We start from the raw sequence: 17,453 nt of genomic DNA on the forward strand, positions 1-17,453 counted from the left end.
AATGAAAGTTTTCATCAATGGTGATGGCCATTGGTTTAGATCAGGGGTGCCCAAACCCCAGCCCTGGGGCCACATGCAGCCCTCAAGGCCTCTCAACGTGGCCCTCAGGGAGTCCCCAGTCTCCAATGAGCCTCTGGCCCTCCAGAGATTTGTTGCAGCCCGCACTGGCCTGACACAACTGCTCTCAGCATGAAGCCAACTGTTTGACCACTTTGCGTGAGCTGTGAGATGAGGGCTTCCTCCACTGCTTGCTGTTTCATGTCTGTGATGCAGTAGCGGCAGCAAAGGAAAGGCCAGCCTTGCTTTGTGCAAGGCCTTGAGCTATTGCAAGACCATTCATTCATATAAGTTCATCTTTAATATATTCATTTAGTAAACTTATTTTACATTTTTACATATTTTACATTCATTTACATAGTAAACTTATGTAAATTTATTCAAATTTTAAATGTAAATTAATTCTTTCTTTCCCCAGCACCTGACACAGTGTCAGAGAGATGATGTGGCCCTCCTGCCAAAAACTTTGGACACCCCTGGTTTAGATGTTCTTCCAATAGGGTTAGACAAATTCATGGAAGACAATCCTAGCCATAACTAATTGTCACAGTGGCTTTAAGCTACCTCCAAGTTCAGAATCCATGTAACTCCAAATGCCTACATTCATGTGACTCTGAAGTATGTCTACATCTCCTGTTTATGGACCTCCCAGAGTCCTCTGATTAATCACTGTAGGAAACACTTTCCTGGACTATGCAGCCTGGCTCTTTTTTAAGCTGTTCCAGAAGTTTCCTCATCGGAAACTTTCTCAGAGTTACTGAGTTCTGAATTATTTTACTGCACTAGCCTATGCAATACTTACTTGCAAATAAGTTCCACTGCGTTCAATGAGATGTCCAGTGTAAGCCTATACATGTCTTACTCAGAAGTAAGACCCACTGAGTTTAATGGGACTTACTCCCAGGTTAATGTATGCAGGATTGCACTCTTATTCCCATGAAAGTGTTATAAATCTCCCCCCTCCTCCTTTTTACTATTAAATACTATGAAATTGTGCAAAAAAATAAAAAAGTGTAGATTTCTCTTTGTTTATTAGCCTGATGAATTTTGTTTTCAAGTTTCCTTCATTTCATGCCCAATTCAGATGCTTGCTTCATTTCAGATTTAATTCATTTTTAATATCACTTTCCATTGATAATTCAATTTCCTGCAACTTTTGTTATTACATGTCAGAATGGGATGAAATTTACATCTACTGAGTGCTATGGAATCACTCCTTAGAGGGATAAAGCCAGCGACAGTTCATTTCAATAGGTACTGAAATTTTTCTTGTAGGAGCAACTGAAGTTTGAGAACTTTAAACCTAATGAAATGGGAGGGAATTCATTGCTATAAAGAACACACAAAAGCTCCTGGAAATTCACTCCAAGAGGGAACTGGCTCAAGTCAGAGATAGCCCAAGAAGGCCTCTATAATTGACTGTTTTTGTCACTCACTCCCAAGAATCGTACCTGTTGGAAACAGAAGGATATGAAGCACCAATCTGTAGCTTCTGCTCACATGCCACGTGCCTTAGTAATCAATCAATCAATCAATCAATCAATCAATCTGTGGAACTCCTTGCTACAGGATGTGGTGATGGCACCTGGTTGGGATGCCTTTAAAAGGGGATTGTACAGATTAACGGTGGAAAAGTCCGTCACAAGCCACGATGGGTACATGCCACCTCTTGGTTTTAGAAGCAGACTCTCTTAGAATGCCAAATGCAAAGGAGCGGTAGAACTAGACAGACCAAAAGACTGACTCAGTGGACGGCAGTTCCCCATGTTCATATTCTATATTCTGCAGTCACATCCGACATTATAAGAAACTGAGACTGCATACAAATCAGGAAGGGAAGGATTGCAATGACTTGCTGTCTGTTTGCGAGCTGCAACCAGGAGGGCCAGCAAAGGAGATCTTTCCAGGCTCTTGAAGGAGATTTGACAAGATCTGTTCTCACCAATTAACTGCTACTTTGAGGCTTATCAGTCATCAAGGTTTGAGCCGTTGTTCTGGTTTATTGGAGCTCAGCGTAAAAGTCTTTGATAAGACTCTCCAAATGCAATGGCAAGGTCATTCCAATAAAAGGCCGGATGGAACCCATTCATACTGCATAATTACAGACTGCACAAAGGCTGCTGGGAGAGGCACAAGATTATTAAAAAAAAAAATTCTAAGCATTTGTGTTGCACAAAGCTCTAACCTATAGGAGTTTTCTATGGTGACTTACAGATAGAACTCTCTTGAAAATGTTGTCTGTAAAACAATAAAGAAATAAAACACTTGTCAAATGGCTGAAAATGGAACTTACTGGGTGATAGAAGGACAAATTGGGTGTTTCTGTGCTGCTATTACTGGGGGAGTTGAAGGCATATACGAAAGTAAAGTTTTCTAAACATTTTAAACTCAGGACTCCACTTTCTACCCTTGCATGTCAACAGCAAATGGATTTTTACAAGAGCCTTCAGGGAGAAACTGCTAGACTAGAATCTATCAGGAAATTTGATTCTATTCATCTTGGCTTCAACAAAGATGAGGGCTTTCTTACCTTGCTATGATGTTAAGCAACTTAGTTCAGGATACGATTATAGTATCACTTATTATTGTAAATTATCACTGTGCAAGAATTTCCTTTCCAAAAGTAGTCTTCCATTCTATGGTTGCTCTGTTTTCAAGTCTGGATGAAAAAACCTGCAACGTTTTGATTTTTTTTTTTTCATTTAGGAAAGGCCAGCTAAGGGGGATATGTCTGAGGCTTTAGAGGACACTTAGAACCACGAATCCTCCAATCCATCTGCCTGGAAGGAGTTTTACATATACACCGAGCTGTCTGTGATGAATCAGATCCATTCAGTGGGACTTGCTTCCAGTTAAATGTATGTAGAATTGTAGCACGGATACATTCAACGGGTATCAGGCAACTTCATGGACTATCAGTGGTGACTACTCCAGTCCCATCCCATCCTGTCCCCAAGGGGAAGCCTATGGCGTCAGGGTTGCAGCACTATGGAGAGCTTCAAGTGAATGACCTCCTCTTGCTGGGGCAGAGGACATCTTCAGACCTAGACTTCGCCCCCCTGACTGAATTGCAGAAGATCTAAAGGAGCTGCTCTGCGCCCTGAAATCTTGCAATTTCCATTATCCCATTACATTTTTCCTGACCCTTTATCTGAGTAACAGTATAGGCTCAGAGGAGCGTGGGGTTCTGGGACTGGTTCCTTGAGGGGATTGGTCCTTTGTGGACCTGCCATGACTTGTTCTAGTTCAAGGTGTTGGCTCTGGGTTCTCAACTTTCTGAGTCGCTGGTTCCAGTGGCTTCAGCTGTTAGGATTCCTGGCTGGTGGGTCGAGGCCAGAGCACCAACCTGGTCAGGAAGGCCGAGAGTGGTCCTTCTGACCTGACTGTTCCCCTATCCCCTAGATCAGACTCTAAGCACAGGACAGGGGACACAGCATTGCCTCTGAGTCCCCAAACAGGATGCCCTTTCTGGGGAGAAAGAGGCAGAGAGGCATCAGGTGTCAGTGAGGTGGGGGCACCAGTTGTTAAGGCCCACACCCATAAACAAGGCTCCCCTAGCCTGGCCAACCCCTGAACCTCCAGCTTTGGCAACAGTGATAGAACCCAGGGTGCCATCAGGGGTAGGTGGAAGTGTCTTAGGGATCCCAGGACATGGCTTTTTCTCCAGGCTTGCAGCAACCTGGTCCATATGGTTGGCTACTGTAGGAAACAGGATGTGAGACTAGATACGATCCAGCAGGGCTTTTCTTATGCTCTTCCGTACAAGTATGGTTTGCTCAGGAAAGCCTGTCTGTTTTGTCTTTTCCCTTCACATGAAAAGCATTGTGTATTCACATTTTATTATTGGAGAAACCTTGAGTTATCACTCCCCCCCCCCAACAGCACAATGGCAACGGCCCCCAGTTATCTCAGCAGATATTCTCAGCAGCAGCGAGAAGCCAAGGTCAACAGAGATGGAGGGTTGCTTCTTCTCACCTGGAAGCAGTTAGAGATAAATGCCATTTTAGAGCAAGCCATTTCCTGCCACAGAAGATGGAGACCGAGAGGGGGGGAGGCGGGCTGCTCTCCCCGCAACAAAAGCTCCCTTCCCAAGCTCCCCTCTGTTTGGCAGAAGGCTAGAGAGCCTTAATGAGGAACCTTGAAACCTGAAAGCATAATGGGCTAGGGGACTCGGCGCACAGAAAAGATTTCATTTCTCTGCTAACAAGAGACCGAGGTCACGAGTTAAGGTGTTCTTTAGATTCCAGGCTCGGAAGAGACTGTGCTAAAAAGCCCTCGAAAGCGTACAGCAAGGAAGCCCTGCAAGGAATAGAGCTAGGACAGAATAAAGGAAGCTGTTGTAAGACAGTGTGTGTGTGTGTGTGTGTGTGTGTGTGTGTGTGTGTGTGTGTGTCCTGCACACCCCAATATTCTGGCAGCTGCATGCCACAGAAATCCTTTAACAAAGCTGGTTAAAACATACCTGGGGCGTTCTGAGAAGGTAAGAGCTGTCGCCAGAGCCTGGTGCCCTTTCGAAGACTGGATTGCCGACATCTGTGGCTTGTTAAGTTTCATTCACTTATTTCCCACACTCTCCATCTAGGAGCTTAAGGTGGCATGTGCAGGGTTACCAGGCAGTCACACATTTGGGTACTAACCAGAACACTGGAACGCGCATTTCGGTAGCACTAGGCTCAGATAGGATCGGACTGTCAATCACGTCCTCCCTTTTTGCCTCTCATGTTGCCTTTTCGCTAAACTAGAATGCCATAATGCTATCTGAAAGTGGACTGAGACCACTCTCCTGGGCAGACCAAGGCCCACCAACAGGTATCCGCTTCATTTACTGGCCCTCATCAGCTCCACTACTGATCCGAAGCTGACTTCCACTAACTCTTTTGAGACGTTCTGCAGTGAGGTGCAATGAGAACATAAGAACAGCCCCACTGGATCAGGACATAGGCCCATCTAGTCCAGTTTCCTGTATCTCACAGCAGCCCACCAAATGCCCCAGGGAGCGCAACAGATAACAAGAGACTTGCAAGGCTTCCTGGGAATTGTAGTTAAGAATATAAGAACAGCCCCACTGGATCAGGCCATAGGCCTATCTAGTCCAGTTTCCTGTATCTCACAGCAGCCCACCAAATGCCCCAGGGAGCGCACCAGATAACAAGAGACCTGCATCCTGGTGCCCTCCCTTGCATTGGCATTCTGACATAGCCCATTTCTAAAATCAGGAGGTTGCACCTACACATCATGGCTTGTAACCCGTAATGGATTTTTCCTCCAGAAACTTGTCCAATCCCCTTTTAAATGCGTCCAGGCCAGACGCCATCACCACATCCTGTGGCAAGGAGTTCCACAGACCAACCACACGCTGAGTAAAGAAATATTTTCTTTTGTCTGTTCTAACTCTCCCAACACTCAATTTTAGTGGCTGTCCCCTGGTTCTGGTGTTATGTGAGAGTGTAAAGAGCATCTCCCTATCCACTCTGTCCATCCCCTGCATAATTGTGTATGTCCCAATCGTGTCCCACAGGGACATGAGCCCACAGGGAGAACCACTGCTCTAGACCACAAGAAGAGCCCTGCACGATCAGGACAAAGGCTCACCTAGTTCAGCATACTTTATTTCACAGTGGCCCACCGGATGCCACTGGAGGCACACAGGACAGCAAGAGACCTGCACCCTCCTTTGCACCTGGCCATCTGAGGTAGCCTACTCGTAACATCAGGAGGTTGCACATACCCATCATGGCTTGTAACCTGTGATGGACGTTTCCTCCAGAAATTTGTCCAATTCCTTTCTAAAGGCATCTAGGCCAGACATCAACACCACATCCTGTGGCATGGAGTTCCACAGACAAATCACGCACTGGGTAAAGGAACATTTTATTTCGACCACTCTCCTTTCCTCTACTTCCACACTTTTCCTGACTCCTTTTCAAATCCATTGGTATTGGGGACAGGCTGTCTCACGCTATTAATCAGGTGTGCCGCTTGCAGGCAATGGGTGGGCAGTCAGCATTTGGTGCCCTGCCTCAAGCACTCAAAGTCCTTGGACCACCCCTGAGAATGGGAGCATGGGAGATGAGAGGAAACCCGGTGGGACCACATAACGATCGATGCTCGGGGGCCAAGCGCCAGTCTCCCAGCACCATCTTCTGGAAACAATCTCCCAGGCTGTTGAATATGTGCTCATCGCAATTCAATTTCACTCCATATCCTGCCTCTGAAGTTGCGGCTTTGAGCTCTTGTTTCTCCTAACAATAGATTGTCGTTGGAGTCTTTCTTATTTCCATTTGCTTTAAGAAAAAGTGGCTGCTGGATTCCATTTACCATAAATGGACGTTAATTAATGCTAAATTACAACGGAATTTCTGTTGAATTGGATATGACATCTACATTAATAGCCAGCGAGTTCATTCTGATTAATGTTATCACAGCCGTTAAGTGCTGGGATTTATAATCATTTGCCAAGGCTGCTAACTGAATGCTCTTTAGTCAGAATTTCCTTGAACAGAAACAAGCATAAAATGTAATGAAAGTCTACCATTAATTTAAATAACTATTTTGTTATGTATAAATGCCGTGCGTGAACGCAAAGCCCAGAATCGAGGCTGACGCACTTCTTGGGGAAAAATAAGAAATGGAAACTGGGATGGTTCTAGTGTCCTTGGGCAACACAGAATCATAGAGTTGGCAGGGATCTGCAAGGTCATCTAGTCCAACCCTCTGCCTGTAGCAGGAAATCCTCCTGGACCAGTGGTTCCCACCTTTTTTTTTTTGCATCAGGACCCCCTTCTTGGATACAAAAATCTGTCTGGATCTTCCTAAGACATAGGGCAAGAGATGATGACATTAAACAGGAAGTGAAGTCATTATTTTTAATAAATCACACTTTTTGAAAGTCGAAAGAACTCCAAGTCCTTTTTAGAATGTTCTGAATGCTCTGCCTCTAAGTGATGTTTGAGTTTTGAGTTCTTCCAAGCTTCCATGATGGCGGTGCCCGACTTTTTAAGAAGGCACCACCAAACTCTCCGTGACCCCCTGAAAATCAACTTGTGACCCCCTTGGAGTCACAACCCCCAGGTTGGAAACTAGTGTCCTAGAGTACCTCCAGCTGTTGAGCCTCTGCTTGAAGATCGTTGGTTAGGGAGAATCTACTACTTCCCTTGGCAATCTTTTCCATTGCAAAACCACCCTTCTTCTGCAAAACCACCCAACCAAGAAGAAATTTGTTCCTTCTTCAATATGACAGCCCTTCAGGTATTTGAAGAGTGTTATCACAGCCTTCTCTTCTCCAGGCTAAATATACCAGGTTCCCTCAGCCTTTCCTTGTAGGGTTTCTTCTCCAGCCCTCTGAACATCTCCATTACTCCTCTCTGAACCTACTCTGAAGGAGCTCCTTTGAACTGGGAGTCTTTCATTTCTACATCTTGGAGGGGGGGGGGGCGGAAATTGCACTAGGAGCTAGGTAAGGAGGTGGTTGATCCCTTTTCTGCTCACTTTTAGCAATCACTACGGGTCAGGGCACACAGTAGGGAGGTGCCAGTAGCAGACTTGGGGTGAAGGGTACGGCTGCTCTCTCAATTCCCCCCCCACCTTGCCTAACGGATGGTCTCCCTCTTTAATGACCCTTGGTTCTGAAAGGGGGTTAGACCAATTTAAAGATGAGAAGGCTACCAAGAGATATTACTCATGAAGGGGGGAAACTATGCCAAATGATAACAGCTGCAGGGGAGAAACACTGGGGAAGATCTGTTGATTCGATGCCCAGGAAGGCATCATGAAGGCATCTGGAAGGATGAAGAGGAAAACAAGAAACTGGATGAAATAATCCCACAAGTCCATTCTTATATTCAACAGGGATTAGACACATTGATGGAGCATAGATCAATGACTATATTTGTTAACATGATACCTTCTAAAATCCTTTTACCAGCTAAACACACTCACAGAGAGAGAGAGAGAGAGAGAGAGAGAGAGAGAGAGAGAGAGAGAGAGAGGAGGGGGCATAAATGCATATGCATAAGTAAATCTTTCATTAATTGAAGAGCCAAATCTTCAGTGGTTGTTATTTATAGCAATCATTCCCCCCACCCCCCAAATTATAATGTTTATTCCCTTACCTTGGAGCTGCATTGCCCTTATGTCAGTGCTGGAAAGTGGGTTAGGATTGTGCCCTAAATGTTGAATCTGCTATGAACCAAGGTGTTGGTGACCACTTTCTAAGAGCGCAGCAGTTAGATCTCACCAAATCTCATGAGATTCAAGATGGCTGCACCCGGGGAACAGGTGACCGGGGTGACCTAGGACATCCCGCAATGCCCCTGTGACTAGGGACATCTCATGGCATTCCAAGGCACTGTGACACACAGCTTGGGAATCCTTAAATGCATCGTAATTCACGTCGTATTATACAATTGCACAGATTTCTGGAGTAAAGTCACTATTGATGCTATGCCCCAAACAGCCGCATTTTTGAAATCCTCACACCAAAATTAATGAAGAAACATCATAAGCACGGAATAGTTCAAATTTTGTTACACAGTGTTGTTCTCGGCTTCTGGGCTCCATCCCGTTGACATCCCCTTTTAACACCTGACAGAGAGTTCCCATTCTGAAACATGTCTCCAAATCCAAGCTGGCAGGGTTAAGTGGTACCCACAGCTACACTACTCCTAGTCTCAGTTGGACTGTCAAGATCTGTGAAAAATATTGCAGTACACGTTGTCGATGCACCACCTGAAACCCATTTGCCATTATGAAACTGACTTGCAACCCTGCATTAACTCTGAGGCATTCAGCATCCCTGCCTGTAAAGAACTGACAGGACAAATAAGTCACCAGCAACCCGACAGGATTAAATTACTTATTATGACTTCCAGTGCAACTGGATTCTACAAATGATACCTTAGAAAAATAGTGTTATCTTCATGTGGACCCAAATCTAATAAGCTTAACCCAATTAGGAGGCCGGCATTATGGGTGAGTTCCTTCCCTCTGTGCCGTTTACAAGCCTAATTCACACATACATGTTGTTTTAAAAAAAAATCTGCCTTCCTGGCCTTGGAAGACACAGGAACCAGCTTGGAAGATTGGAGATCATCCATCTGATTACACAGGGCTACAAAATTGAGGGTCAGAAAAGTTTTTCCCAAACTTTATGGTGGTTTGATACGAATTTTGGGTGCTGATTCCAAAAATGGCATCCATTTTGCCCTATCGCGTCTAGTTTTGGAGATCGCGTCTAGTTTATACAGATATATCTCCAAAACTATATATCTGTGTCTTGTCTTGTTGGCATCCCTCAGTCTCGGAAGACTATGTTATTGCGCTCTGAATAGTGTTCTGCAACAGAGTGTCCTCTCCAGTGCGCAAAACCTGGGTAAAGTAGGTATGGAGGATAGGCTGTTACCCATGCAGCAAATCCCCCCTCTCCATGTCGCTGAAATGGTCCAATGGAAAGGCAGAAGCCAATACGGTTGGTTCCAGCAGCGTCGCAGGAGTTGCCAGAACGTGACTGTGTTCAGCCATGAACTGCCTCAGGGACTCCGGCTCCTGATATTGCCTCGAGGTTGACTCCTGAAGCCTTTTCCATAACTGGATGTTGCCACAAGGCAGTGGAGGTTTGGGATCAGAGTTTTCCTTCTCTCAGATGAGCTGCCTTCCCAGACTGACGAGTCCCATCTACCCGGTGGCTGTTTAGTCGCCTCTTACGACAAGTACAGCCAAACTGAGGGCCTATTCTTATCCCCAGTCCTCAGGGATGTGGGGATATATATCTGTGTATGGCTACACCTACAGCCATGGTGTAGGCTTTTTCATGAGGAAGCTGCTTGAACCATTCACTGAAGAGGCTATGCTGTGTCTCCAAAACTAGACGTGATAAGGCAAAACGGATGCCATTTTTGGAATCGGCACCCCAAATATACCCAGGAATTGGTGTAACATTTAAGGAAGCCAAACGTGCGTTGGCCTGTGTTATCCATTGATCATCATCAATGATCCATTGATCTTCCATTGATGATGGAAGATTGGAGATCATCCAAAAGATGTCATCAACTCTGGGAATGCAGGACCAAAATTGCAATGCAGGTACGTGTCTCTTAACAATAGGGTGATGTTCTCCTCAGCACATCGTAAAAACAATTTTTTCATTATGTAAAAATACAGAAAAACCTACCTTTGTATTGGTGGTGTTGACATTAGGAGGCCTCAAAGGTTTTTTGGGTCAGGTCAGGCCTCCCTGTCCGCAGATTGGTTCTCAGAAGCCTCCGGAAGCTACTTCCAGTTTGAGGAAGCAAACCAGAAATCGTTTTCTGAAAACCAGAAGTAGTTTCTGGAGGCTTCTGCAGGCCATTCCAAACCCCATGGAGGCCCCAAATGACCCAGAAGAGGCCTCTGAGGCCCTCCTAATGAAAACACAACCAATACCATGGTAAGGAGTTTTCAGCTGTAAGGAGTTTTCAGCTGTTTTGTAACTGTACAATAAAACCAACAGTGGACCGTCATATATGCAGTCCCTCATCGATTGGAACGTTGCTAAGTGACCCACAATTGTTCCTGAAGCTGTAGAGAACGGTTGGAGATAGAGCAACAAGCATGAGAACGAGTGGCGTAGCTAGAGGGGGTGCAAGGCACTTAGTTTTGCAGGAAGCCTCACTGCGGTGGGCAAGCGGCCCGCCCCCTCCCCTTCAGAGCCACTCCAGGCCTTGAGAGCAAAATGAAGGCGAATGCAGAGAGGTAGAAAGGTGAATGCCTCTGTTTTGTTCTCACTGCCCGTAATGGCTCCATAGGGGAGGGGCTGCTTGCATACTGCGGTAAGGCTCCCTGCAAAACTTAGTGCTTTGCACCCTCTCTAGCTATGCCACTGGTGCAGAGGAGGATCATAAACGGGCAAAAAGCATTGACTTGTGAAGCTATTGTGAAATTAACATCTCAATCCTGTACCTTGCCATGCCCTAGGGAGCAACAAATGGGTCAGGAGAGGTAAGCAAAAACCTTTTTTACTCAACCCCCCCCCCCAAATTGCCATCTGAGTTCCGTTTCATTGATTTAAGAACATAAGAACATAAGAACAGCCCCACTGGATCGGGCCATAGGCCCATCTAGTCCAGCTTCCTGTATCTCACAGCGGCCCACCAAATGCCCAGGGAGCACACAAGACAACAAGAGACCTGCATCCTGGTGCCCTCCCTTGCATCTGGCATTCTGACATAGCCCATTTCTAAAATCAGGAGGCTGCACATACACATCATGGCTTGTAACCCATAATGGATTTTTCCTCCAGAAACTTGTCCAATCCCCTTTTAAAGGCATCCAGGCCAGATGCCATCACCACATCCTGTGGCAAGAAGTTCCACAGACCAACCACCACTCTAACATTGAAAGTGGGGTGTAAAAGGTCAGGTGGTGTGGTCTGGAGGTTGAGCTCTTACCTTGCCTGGAAAGTTAAGCAGGGTCAGCTTGGGTCTTTCCTTGGATGGGTGTCTGGAAGCTGCTGGCTTCCATTCCCAGAACCCCTGTGGATGCCAAAAACCGTGGATAAATAAATTTGTGGCCCAGCCTGTTTCCTACGGTACAGGGAGGTTACATGCGATCTCCCCACACCTCAGAATGCCAGTTCGTGAAGGTTGGAAGTGCCTGTTAAAATGCTCCGGCAAGTATTTTAACATACAACCTCCCTACGACTCAGAAGACCTCCCAGGCACGACCTCCCAGCTGCGTCTGGGAGGTCCTCAGCAGGTCCCAGCTGTGGATTTGGAACCTGCGGTGGGTCAAATTCATTTGTTCTGAACCCATGGATAAAGAGGACCCACTGTATATAAATACTGTAATAAATAAATCAGGTAAAATCAGATTTCTGTTTTACATTGCAGCCCCTCCAGCTGCGAAAGGGAGACCAAAAGATAGGAAGGTAGAAAACAACAACAACACATTATTTCATATATGCAAAGTATCTGTTCCAATACTTTGGTTGACTTCCATGACACGTTAACACTGCCTGAGCCTGGATATGATTTGATTGGCAACCTTCAGTCTCGAAAGACTATGGTATAAGCCTACAGCACCCGGTATTCCCAGGCGGTCTCCCATCCAATTACTAACCAGGCCTGACTCTGCTTAGCTTTCAAGATCAGACAAGATCAGACATGATTGAGACATTTAAAATTATGCAGGGGATGGATAAAGTGGATAGGGGGATGTTCTTTTCCCTCTCACACAACACCAGAGCCAGGGGACATACACTAAAATTGAGTGATGGGAGAGTTAGGAGAGACAAAAGAAAATATTTCTTTACTCAGCGTGTGGTTGGTCTGTGGAATTCCTTGCCACAGGATGTGGTGATGGCATCTGGCCTGGACGCCTTTAAAAGGGGATTGGACAAGTTTCTGGAGGAAAAATCCATTACGGGTTACAAGCCATGATGTGTATGTGCAACCTCCTGATTTTAGAAATGGGTTATGTCAGAATGCCAGATGCAAGGGAGGACACCAGGATGCGGGTATCTTGTTGTCTTGGATGCTCTCTGAGACATCTGTTGGTCTCCTGTGAGATGCAGGAAGCTGGACTAGATGGGCCTTTAGCCTGAGCCAGTAGGGCTTATGTTCTTATGTTCCCCTCCGGTTGTGAACGGGAGGCCAAAAGACAGGAAGGCAAAGACATTATTTCACATATACCAAATATCTGTTCCAACACTTTGGTTGGCCTCCATGACGGTTTACACCTAGTGCCAGAGGATGATCTTGGACTCCAGGGGTAAAGTGACAAGGAAAGGGGAGAAAGAGTAAAGATTCCTTTGGCTGCTGACAGTGAATCTCCTTGAAGTGGGCAGCCAGGCCCTCAGAGGTGTCCGCCAGCACTGCCTGCCTGGAGCATAGACAGGAGCCCGGGAACTTGCCGGAGAAGCTAGTAAAATTTTAATGTACTCTGTAGTGCGGTCATGTCATAGTCACTCATGGCAAATAATCCCCGATGCCTGCAGAGGTAAAATGGAGCTGTAATGTGCTTGCCTCCTAACCCGAGCTGACAGCAATGATGTACGACTACCATTAGCGGAAAATATCACTTCAACTAACCCATGATCCAGCTCCGCTAAGGGTCATATTATCCATGAGGAACAAATTACATTCCCAAAGTAAATACGAATTTTCGACACAAAATGGGCACTGGAAGAAAAGAAAAAATTTTTTTAAAGGGGACGGGGAGGAGTGCGTGCGCAGCGCACGGGAGGGAGGGAGTTGGGGGGAGGGGTGTGTTACCTACGACGACAAATGGCTGGGTGACAAAGATGACAAAAGACAGAAAAGAGCCCCTCTGGAGAGAATGTGATGGTTGAGGCAGGCCACAGAGCAGGTGCTCAAGCCTGTGAAACCCTCAGCTCCCCTCCCCCCCAAGTATCAAGCACATAATCGTCTTAATGCCGGCATCCTCAGCTTAAATTTTATTACCACTCAAGCATCAGGAGCCTTTTGCATGGGGGGGGGGGTCAAAGGCGAGGAAAAAGCAGCCCCTTCTCCTTTTTCTTTGTTAACTTCACATGACCACAAGGACAGCTGGCTCCAAGGAGATGGCTGGCAAAAAACAAGGCCATCATTACTGCTACTCTTAAAACATACATTTAAGGGGTATATCGGTTGAGCTGCCGCCACTGATAATCGTCCCCTTCCTGCCCCTTAATGCATCCCCATCCCCACCCCGCTCCCCACCCGCCCCGCCCCATTTTGACCACTGCCTCCCCCAACGTATGGGTGTCCAGCTCCCTGCAGAGGCCTCAGTCAACCGGCTGCCACCGTTCACCATTTGTGGCGGCGCCCAGGTTGCGCCAGCGTCACATTTTGTGATCGCCACGGAGCACCCCGCACCGCCGGAACACAAGTTCCAGTGACATAGCAGTTTCATCAGATTGGGCTGTTTGTCCATCTAGCCACACTTGGTGGACCCTTAACTAGCAGCCGTCTTGGGCAAGGCCAGCCCGTCCACGAGGCCAAGTGAGACACTCAGCTTAGGCAGAAGATTGGCAGCCATGTCTATTCACTCACTCGCCTCTAGTCTTCCTCCTCAATTCCCTGGATCAAATCCCCCAGTTCCCTGTTGTCATCCCCCCAATTTCCTGAACCAAAAAAGGAAGGAGGAGGAGGAAGGTGAAAGAGACAAAAGTGGTGGGTTGCACTGTTCTTTATCCAATCCATGGAGTATTGGCAACCTTCAGTCTCGAAAGACTATGGTATCATGCTCTGAAAGGTGGTTCTGGCACAGCATCTAGTGTGGCTGAAAAGGCCAATCTGGGAGTGACAATCCCTTCCACACTGGGAGCAAGTGCAGTCTGTCCCTGGTCTGTCTCCCTGGCTATGGGCCTTCCTTCTTTGCCTCTTAGCCTCAGACTGTTGGCCAAGTGTCTCTTCAAACTGGGAAAGGCCATGCTGCACAGCCTGCCTCCAAGCAGGCCGCTCAGAGGCCAGGGTTTCCCACTTGTTGAGGTCCACTCCTAAGGCCTTCAGATCCCTCTTGCAGATGTCCTTGTATCGCAGCTGTGGTCTACCTGTAGGGCGCTTTCCTTGCACGAGTTCTCCATAGAGGAGATCCTTTGGGATCCGGCCATCATCCATTCTCACAACATGACCGAGCCAACGCAGGCGTCTCTGTTTCAGCAGTGCATACATGCTAGGGATTCCAGCACGTTCCAGGACTGTGTTGTTAGGAACTTTGTCCTGCCAGGTTCCATGGAGTAGGAGAAGATGAAACTGAAATATCAGCAAGGAAGGCAGGATTTGACTTGCAACCTCAGGTGTCGAGGATATCATCAGCTGGCCCTGATCTCAGGCAGGTCTCTCTTAGCCCTGCTTCCAGGAGATGGAGCTGAGGGCCTTCTTCATGCAAAGCATGTGTCCTAACACCAGTTTCAGCGACACCGGTCTATGGCGCCGGACAGGAGCGTCAGCTGTGCCATCCTATGTTTTTCCGGAGTACTAAGAATGTTCTTATTAAGAGCCCCTGCCACTGCCTGATTGAAGAAAGATCCAAGAGATCTCCCACCTCTCTGAGCAAAAGGAACTTTCAACGTGTCAGTTAAACAAAAGCATAACACCCAGCCTCTTTTCCGAGTGTGTACTTTACCTGTCATCCAACAGACCATTATCATGTCACGCCAGAGTGCTCTTTTCTCTGGGTCACTTTGTTTAAAATGACACGGATAATGCACATGTCAGTGCGCTGGCAGTCCTAACCGTCCTTCGGAGATTTTTTAAAAAGAAAAGGGGGGGAGGGACAAGGGAAAAAAATCCCAGCAAGAACAGAGCCGTCTGTTCTTATCTGCAGCTCAGGCCTCGGTCTATCATCTGTCAGGCAGAACATAATTTCTCTAGAGAGCACTTTTTTCATTTCCTGATTTTAAAGAAATCAAATAAGCACCATTTGTCTTCATCTGAATACGCTTGACCCGTTCAAATGATGATGTGTCGCGCTTTTTTTTTTTTTTTAGAACAGGCAACGTACGTTGAATTCAAATGAACGCGCAGGGCCCTCAGATCTTTGGCGAGGGCTGCAGGAGCCAGCGGTGTTAAAATATCTATATATCTGAAGCTCTGGGCATGTCTCCTTTAAAGGGCGTTTGGGTTTTTTAAATATATATATATATATATACACACACGTAAAAAGAATTGTCACCGATTCAGGGAGCAAGAGGTGACGCAAAAACTATCACAGCACACAAATTGAAATCAAAAGCCTTAACAGACCACCGTTTTCCTGTCCAAACATACCAATTAATGACACAGTAGATCTGTGTCTTCAGAAATGACTGCTGCTCCCTCCACGCTCAATAATAACAAGCTCTGAATTCTAACTGGGCTGACAGATAGTCAGTTCTTGCGGCTCATAATGGTCTATGGCTATTCCAAGTTGTTCTCTTTTTTCTCTTTGTCCAAAAGCTATATGAAGACCAAGACCTGGGGGTACAATCCCACACCTGGGAGATTATATAATCGGTCCACACAGGAAAGCATACCCACAAGTCCTTGCTGCTCAAGTACAGCTCCATCTTAACCCGGAAACTTCAGAGACAGTAGTGTAACAAGTAGGAGGTGAAGTCAGGGGTAGGGGCGGGGGGTGGTTCGCCCTGGATGACACGGCCTGGGAGGTTGAGAGGCATGCCATCTAAACCCCCACCAAGCAGAGGCCCGAGCATTTGGTGGCAGACGGGCCTCCCGAGGCTTTGAACAGCCGCAAACGGCAGACCCAAAAGCACTTTAGCAGTGGTGCAATGATGTGATGACACGATGATGTCATTGTGTCACTGCCAAACGACTTCTGGGTGCTGCATGTCGCTTTCAGTGAGTACAGAGAAGTGTCCTGTAGTACAGTGGGCTGACATCTATCTGGATGGCACCCGCACTGGCAAGAGCCTTACAAATTCAGGAGAAGCCAGAGGGTAAACTGGGTGTGCAAAATTGCTCCAGATCCCAGTATAATCACAAGTCCTTCTGCACTGCAGCTTCAGGTGGGTCACCTTATGGGGCAGCAGAGCATATAACAGTTCTCCTTACATTAATTGCTCCAAACATCTAGTAGCCAATGATTCAAAGACCAACAGTATACCTGGAAAAATCCACTAAGAAGGACTCACAATGGCTGTTGCAAGTATGATTTCACAACATGCAACTTGACAGTTCAGCCAGTGGCATAGCTAGAGGGGGTGCAAAGCACTACAATTTGCAGGGAACCTCAGCACGGCATGCAAGCAGCCCCTCCCCCTCCCCTTTGGAGAATGGCCAATTGCTCCCCCCAACTGAAGGCTCCAATGGGGAGAGGGCCAGCTTGCACACCTTGCTGAGGCTCCCTGCAAAACTTAGTGCTTTGCACCCCCTCTAGCTACACCCCTGAGTTCAGCCAACCAATAACAGAACACTCTTTATGTCACTGATACACCCCAAATGCAACCCCATGATCAAGCACTAATGCACGATTCTTTATCAGCAAAGGAACTGTGGCATGACTGTGGATAATATATTTAAGACCCCATCGCGTAACGTTGTATTCTAAGAAGATCAAGCAACGTTGCTTTCACTGGAGTGATGAGAAAAGTGCAAAACTAAAAAAAAATATTGTCAAGGATATTGTTGTACATCAAACATTTGAGCATTTGCAGGAATATCTTTTGCCGTTGTAGGTGTTCAGAACCAGCCTACCTTCAGTTCTCTGGGGGTTTGTTGTTGTATAACACAATTCATAGGATATGCAGTGTACTGTTCCTAACTGGTCAGTGGCCAGACTGTGCTGGGCAATGGTTTCTGGTGCTGGGCCTAATTGCTCACCCCAATTTCACAGTTCCATTCTCACCAGGGTCTTTTGGTTGATTTCCAGGAAGTTTGGGTGATTTCCAGAATGTACAGATCATTTTTTTTCCCCCTTGA

The 17,453-nt window shown here is 46.6% G+C and overlaps 1 protein-coding gene across 2 annotated transcripts in view; it reads right to left on the minus strand.

The window, feature by feature from the left end:
• AUTS2 (activator of transcription and developmental regulator AUTS2) overlaps positions 1-17,453 on the minus strand; it is a 656,992-nt gene that overhangs the window by 203,188 nt on the left and 436,351 nt on the right. The gene's annotated exons all lie outside the window — the stretch shown is intronic.

The sequence above is a fragment of the Tiliqua scincoides genome, chromosome 8 (assembly GCF_035046505.1).
Source record: "Tiliqua scincoides isolate rTilSci1 chromosome 8, rTilSci1.hap2, whole genome shotgun sequence".
NCBI classification, from domain to species: domain Eukaryota; kingdom Metazoa; phylum Chordata; class Lepidosauria; order Squamata; family Scincidae; genus Tiliqua; species Tiliqua scincoides.